The 7,175-nt window shown below is 34.0% G+C and overlaps 1 protein-coding gene across 23 annotated transcripts in view; it reads left to right on the plus strand.

Annotated features, from left to right (window-relative positions):
• The first annotated feature begins 486 nt into the window (after nucleotides 1–486).
• Nucleotides 487–7,175, plus strand: part of LOC106881794 (uncharacterized) — a 158,859-nt gene continuing 152,170 nt past the window's right edge. For 10 of the 23 annotated variants that reach the window (XM_089355175.1, XM_089355198.1, XM_089355192.1 and 7 more), the window contains exon 1: nucleotides 3,016–4,970. The gene's annotated coding sequence lies outside the window, so the exon portion shown is untranslated. Of the gene's footprint in view, nucleotides 1,697–3,015; nucleotides 4,971–7,175 lie in introns of those variants that run through there. The other 13 variants (XM_089355176.1, XM_089355194.1, XM_089355188.1 and 10 more) reach the window with 6 other exon arrangements.

The following is a 7,175-nucleotide window of genomic DNA, read 5'->3' on the forward strand; positions in this document are numbered from 1 at the left end:
CAGCCTGCTCGTGAAATTAACGTGCAAGTGGCTGAGCAATCCACAGAGTCGTGTACCCTTAATGTAGTTCTCGGGGATATTCAGCGTGACACAGTGTGACAAGGCTGACCCTTTGAATTACAGGCACTGAGAGAAAGTTGTGGTGAAAGAGGTGTTTTCTCGGTCTGAGAATCGAAACCGCGATCCTATGACCGCGAGTCCGCTGCCCTTAACCACTGGGCCATTGCGCCGCCACGATGTATATATGTATGTATGTATGTATATATATATATATATTCCCGAGCGTCATACTAATATATACTTTTGTTATTTACACCACCTGTCCTCGTCTGTTGTTATTATTTGTATATTCTCCTATATATATATATATATATATATATATATATATATATTTGTCTCTCTCTCTCTCTCTCTCTCTATCTATCTATATATATATATGTATATATTAATATTATCTTGGTTGAAAAACTTCGATAATGCAAATATGTTAATAGTTACCAGGGTATCAAAAATCTCACAGAAACTGGGATATTATACCTGGTTAAGGGGTAGAAATTCCATATTAAAGTTAGTTAGTTAGTTAGATAGATAGAGAAAGTAACAACGAGTGAATGAGAATAACGACGGAAGGGTTAAAAAGAGCGTAAAAATTATTGAAAGTGGGTAGAAATAAAAACTACGTAGTATAGTAATACTACGCTAAGGTATCTGTAGAATGTTGAATGTGATTTCGGAATATAACGAGGAAAAATTCAGATCTTGGGAATTTTCCGAAAGTCCTCTCCCCACCTCAAGATTTTCCCCACAAATTATTTTATAATCGTAATGTATGCCGTTTGAAAAGTATTTAAACAAAATTTCAACCCCCCCCCCAAAAAAAAAACACATTTTCCTAACAGTTACAAAGGAAAAACTCGGGTCTTGTGAATTTTCCGAAGTCCTCTCCTCACCCCTTTGGAAAAGATTTTACTCACAAACTTCTTTATAATCGTAATGTATGCTAACCAAATTAAATATCACAAGGGGGCATCAGGATTTTAGAAACGATTCAGTGGGGCATGGCAAAAAATCGGTTGGGAATCACTGCAGTAAAGGATGTCTCCGTGGTTACTTAACCTGCTAAAAGTTGAAAATAAATCTCCTTGAAATTAAAATGTGAATTATAGTAATGAGGGATATTATTTTATACAAAACCACATTAAAATCCAAATCCCAAACCGAACAAAACACAAACATGAACGAAGAAAGAAAAAGGAAAGGAAAAAGAAGTGGAAGAAAGAAAAAGAAAGAAAATAAACAACAATTTGATATCAAGTATCTCAAATGGTCGCACACCACAAGGTTTAACGGAGCCTACTGAAGCAAGGCAGCACACTCGTTATATTACCACGGGCGATGGCAAGGCTAAGGCTAAGGCGTTAGAACAGCCATGCACCCTCACGTTCTTCACCTGAGCCGTCAACAATGACAAAAACTTCACTGTTCGTGATTCAGCCCCTCCAAACATCTCAAACGCCACAGGCTGGAAAATGTGGTTCACTGCCAAGTCCCAATACTTAAGAAAATTATTCCGTTCGGCTACAGAAGCAGTGACCCTTCCATTTATCGCGGCGTCCAGAATGTGAGGAGCAAAGGAATAACAGACTGTGACATCCCAGATGAAGCACCTACCTCTTCTCTTGCCCAGGGATAAAAGGTAAGACCATCTGGTCTCTTACAATCACTTTTGGATAATCCCGCTGGCTCTAGAACTGAGGGGATATTAACCCGAGCCAGAGCTCGCTTAGTGATTAAATTTAGTTCACTGCAACAAGAGAAACGACTAGAATTTAGGCGGCAGGACAAACATTGAAGTCCTGTGGAGTCGAGGGGTATACGACAGCGACATCTCAGTCCTCCACAAACATCGGCTCCCACTTAGAGAGCAGTGAAGATGTGGAATTTATCTAGACAGTACACCACCAATGTTGGCCATAGGCAGGACATCAGTCCACTCCCCTGAGAATTTAACTCTGGACGTAGTATGCATGAAACAAAATTAGAATAGTCACGAATGGAACACCATTCGTACGATAATATATGATGATAGGATTTTTTATTGTCGATGAAATGGAAATTAATCGCTTGTCTCATATTTCTCCCTTAGTCGAAATGTTCTCAGTATGAGACAAGATGAAAGCGGCTACCTGGCAAAATCGTTAGCATGGCAGGTAAAATGCTTAGCATTTCGTCCGTCTTTAAGTTCTGAGTTCAAATTTCGCCGACGTCGACTTTGCCCTTCATCCTCTAAAGATCTATAAAATAACTGCCCGTCAAGCAATAGGGTGGACGTAATCGACTAGCTCCTTCCCCAAAAATTTCAGGCCTTGTGCCTATTGTAGAAAGGAATATGAAACAAGATGAACAGCATATATCTAATTAGGGATATTTTAAGGCAAGGTACTTTTTAACTACTTTCGCATACATCTGTTTAAACAGAACAAAACATTTAAACTTTGGTATTAACTACTGTTGTACAATTTCCTTTATCTCATTTAGGTGACATGAAATGATGAAGAGAATGAATATATATATATGTGAAATATGTTTAATAACGAAAACTTTTCTTTACATAGTGTCAAAAACAATACAAAAACTTTCCAAGAATAAAGACTGACAGATTTGAAAATGTAATTTGGCAACAGATAAAAAATGATTTATTTAAATAAAAAATGATTATTTAAATAAAAAATGATTTATTTAAATAAATCATTTAAAAAATGATGTATTTATTTATATATTCAAAAACACAAAAGTCCACTATTTCTGATATAGGCAAGTACTCGCTAGTGTATGGCGCAGTAACATCCGGAAATGAAAAAAATATTGTTTTGTAGAAAGAAAAAAAATATTATACTTTATCTAAAATTAAAAAAAAAATAAGTAATAAAAATCTTAATTCAAGTATTCATAATTCTAAAGCATTTTATTTGTTATATTTTTGATGCCAGTAAATTACAATCCCGGATTTGGGTTGTATTATGGGCTACAATTTCGCCATGATGTAAAGGAATAATAATCCATTCGACGTAATAACAACGGTTATGGGATTGAGATTAACATGAGAACCAGAGAAGGAGACGAGGAAAAAATGGTGAAAATGTGATATTAGCTTTTCATAATTTGTTAATATTATTGCCGAATTTGAAGTTATGTCACGGAAACGTGTCTATGTGTTAGTCGGAACACCGAATTGTAAACATGGCTGTGATCCAAGTAATTGGCTTCAAATGAACTGTTGCTTGCAACCGGTTTATTCTTAATACCCCAAATCTGTTCTTACGACAGTTTTTTTTTCTTTTTAAACAGTAATGAATATATGTTATTCACCGCACATCGACAATCTATTTACTTTATTTTCTGTACCCCGACACCTATCACAGTCTTTCCTAACATCGTTCTCCCCAGCAGGCTTCACTTACAAAACAGCCACCCTAGTATAGTGCATTATTCTCTTAGAAAAAATAATAAATAAAATGAAATAAAATAGACAGTTACTGCAACTGTGTGTATATGTCGAAGGACTGTTACAAATTTCGATAATGTCCTCAGTTGTTACTTCCATTTCACCAACTTTGACGAATATTTTTTAGCTTTCATCTCCATCAGTCCATCTATTCCTGATCACATCTAACGTATGCTGCAACGTGCACAAACGTTTTCCTTAACTTAGAAACACATTCTAAATATTCCTATTTTCATTTTTTCTGCTGAAGAACAAATCAAAACAACTGTCATAGTTTTGGGTTTATTACATAACATCGTAGTCCCCCCCCTCCAAAACAGATCTAACCCAAACCTTCGGTTATTTTATTGAAGATATTAACTAAGCTGCCTACAAGATTAGTGCAATATTATGAAATAGAGCACTGCTAACATGTGTCCTGCGTACCATAAGGGTGAATTTCCAGAGAGGGTCGGTCATCGAGTGTTAATATGACTGATTGCTGTTTCTTCTACTCTGGAAACTTAATTCCTCTCTGTTGTGGTTCTCGCCCTGGTTCATACAGAGCAGCGGATCTTTTTCTCTGCTACTCTTCTTCATACACAGAAAACAAGTGTGATTAGAGAATAAAACCAATATTACATTACTAAAAAATACAAATAGAATTTAAACTTATTTTGGTAAGTGTATGTGTGTCCTGAATAAGTGCATGTCCGACTGTCTTTTTGACAATTTCATTACTGGGACATAGAAAACAATTCTTGAAACAACCCACCCACAAACACACATTCACAATGCAGATCTGTAAGCTTTCCTTTTGAATCTTTAATTTCGCCAAGTTCAAGTTTTTTTGTGTAAACCATATTTTAACTTGTACTATTGAAGGTCTCCCTTTGTGTGTGTATGTGTATATATTACTTTTCTTTTTATTGTTTATGTTTAGACTCTCCCACCATGCTTTTAAATTTCACTCGTATGTATTGATGATAAACAAATTTCTTTAAAGTCTGTGATAATCCTATTTCTGCTCTCACATCCCTTTAATTTTCTGTTCAGTTTTTAACATAAACCTCTGCAGACATGAATCAATCGAATCCTCACAACAATTAGCTGGTTTGACAAGGTCACTTAAAAACTTTTATAATTGACCGAAACGTGCCTTATTGATCTCACTTCATCATAAAAATCTTTCTTTTTGTTGGGAGTTTATATTATTTTTTTTCTCTTTTAAAAGGCATTATTCTTCATCATCATCGTTACTGGCCTTTTCTTTCTGTTGTTGTTTACGTCGAAGTTTCCCTGACGTATTTTCATGAGTCAGGGTTAAAATAATTTTTTAAAATAGCTAAAAACAATATCTAACGAAAAGACTAGCCCAAACACCAAAGAAAGAACCGTTAATTGTACAGATACCTGTTTCTTCTATAAGATACCAAGTGGAAAAAAAAAGGACATCTGCCACAGAAGATACGAAATTTTTCATTTGGTAAGTTGCATTATTATATATATATTAAATATTTCTATTTCGAAGTTTATGCAATTATAGTTTAGAATATTGCATACCTACAAAAGTGTGCCCCTCCCCAGCCTTGTTTCCTCATAACTTTCAGTAAAATGGATATTATTAAATGAAATTTTCTACAAATACGTTTCAGATTATGTAGATTCCAATTATATTGCAATTTGGAGTGAAAAAAAAAGTCTCCTAGGGATGGGGAGAAGGGCTTTGGAAAATTCACACGAGTCAGCTTTATTTCCCCATAACTTTCAGAAAAATTTGTAATCCTTTTTAATGAAATTTTCTACAAACATCTTTTAGATGGTGTAGATTACGATTATATCGGAATTTAATGTGAAAAAAATAAAATTATGGGCTTGCACACAAGGCACACTAACCAGACAGCACATATATTTACATAACGAAACTTGAAATTGTGAAACGTGCATGTGCTCACCAAATTCTTTTTTTGAATTAAATTCCGATATAATCGTCATCTACGCAATCTGAAAGGTATTTGTGGAAAATTTCATTAAAAAATACCCATTCTGTCCCACTGCGTGGCACCTTCTATTATAGCCTTGGACTGACCAAAGCCTTGTGAGTGGATTTGGTAGACGGAAACTGAAAGAAGCCCATCGTAGATATGTATATATATGTATGTGTCTGTGTTTGTCCCCCCAACATCGCTTGACAACCTATGGTGGTGTGTTTATGTCCCCGTCACTTAGCGGTTTGGCAAAAGAGACCGATAGAATAAATACTAGGCTTCGAAAGAATAAGTCCTGGGGTCGATTTGCTCGACTAAAGGCGGTGCTCCAGCATGGCCACTGTCAAATGACTGAAACGAGTAAAAGTTGGCTCATGAATTTTCTGTAACTTCTTTCCACATCCCCAGAAAATTTTTCACAACAAATTCTGATGATTTGGAATCTACACCATCTGAAGCATATTTGTACAAAATTTCATTAAGGTGTAACTGAGTAAGTTAGAGGAAACAAAATGTGTGTGTATGTATGTATATGCACACACATGTATATATATATATATGTGTGTGTGTATATATATATATATATATATATATATATATATATATATATATATATATATACACACATACACACATACATACCTATATAGATATGTATGCATATGCATGCTATTTTTAAAATGAAATATGTAGAACTAATTATATTTGAATACATTAAACATTTCCAGGTTATGAACCTCCATAAAATCATCGTTTATTAAAATTGCATGTTATGTACAAATAAATTGCTAATTAACAAACAGGCTGTTTTGCAGGTAATACTTGGTACAATTTCAGTGTTACTGCTCTGTACTAGACTGATGCTTTGTTCTGATGCATTTATGTATTGAATTCTAACACAAGTTATTTATATCGCTATGTAAAATGATAAAATATATGTCTTTACATGTGTGTATAGTGCATGAAGCCATAAAAACCATGCAAAAGTAGACATTGGGGTTTGATGCAGTCATCTGGCTTCCAACCCATGGAAGATGGACGTTAAATGATAATGATGATATATGTAGACATGTAAATGTTTATTTGTGATGATGGTATATATATATATATATATATATATATATATATATATGTATATATATAAGTATATATATATATATATGTATATATATATATATATATATATACACATACATACACAATTGCAACATGGAAGATGTTTATAAACCATTTAAAATCACACAAAAAATTGTTAGATTCACTTCAACATTTAAATTTAACTTGTGTCAAAATATTTTTTTCGCTTTGAAACCGGGACCTGTTCACTGACAAAACTTTGTGCAGCACAAAGTTTTGACACAAATTAAAATATTTAGTTAAAATTAAATTTAAATGTTGAAGTGAATCAAACTGTTTTTTGTGTGTTCTTAAATGGCTTATAAACATCTTCCATGCTGCAATTGTTTTGGTTTCAGCACATGATCTCAGACCAAGTCACTTGCTATACAAGTACATCTCCGTAATATATATATATATATATATATATATATATATATATATCTGTGTGTGTGTGTGTGTGTAAATGAGTAACAAAGATGTACAGGTGCCAGTTCATTACAGCCGTTTGAAGACTACATTCTACATAAAGTCTTCTAAATATAAGTAATTAGGTTACCACTCTTTTTATCCTGACCCCCACTATT

Source organism: Octopus bimaculoides, chromosome 7 (genome assembly GCF_046866305.1).
Source record: "Octopus bimaculoides isolate indiv1 chromosome 7, ASM4686630v1, whole genome shotgun sequence".
Lineage (NCBI taxonomy): Eukaryota > Metazoa > Mollusca > Cephalopoda > Octopoda > Octopodidae > Octopus > Octopus bimaculoides.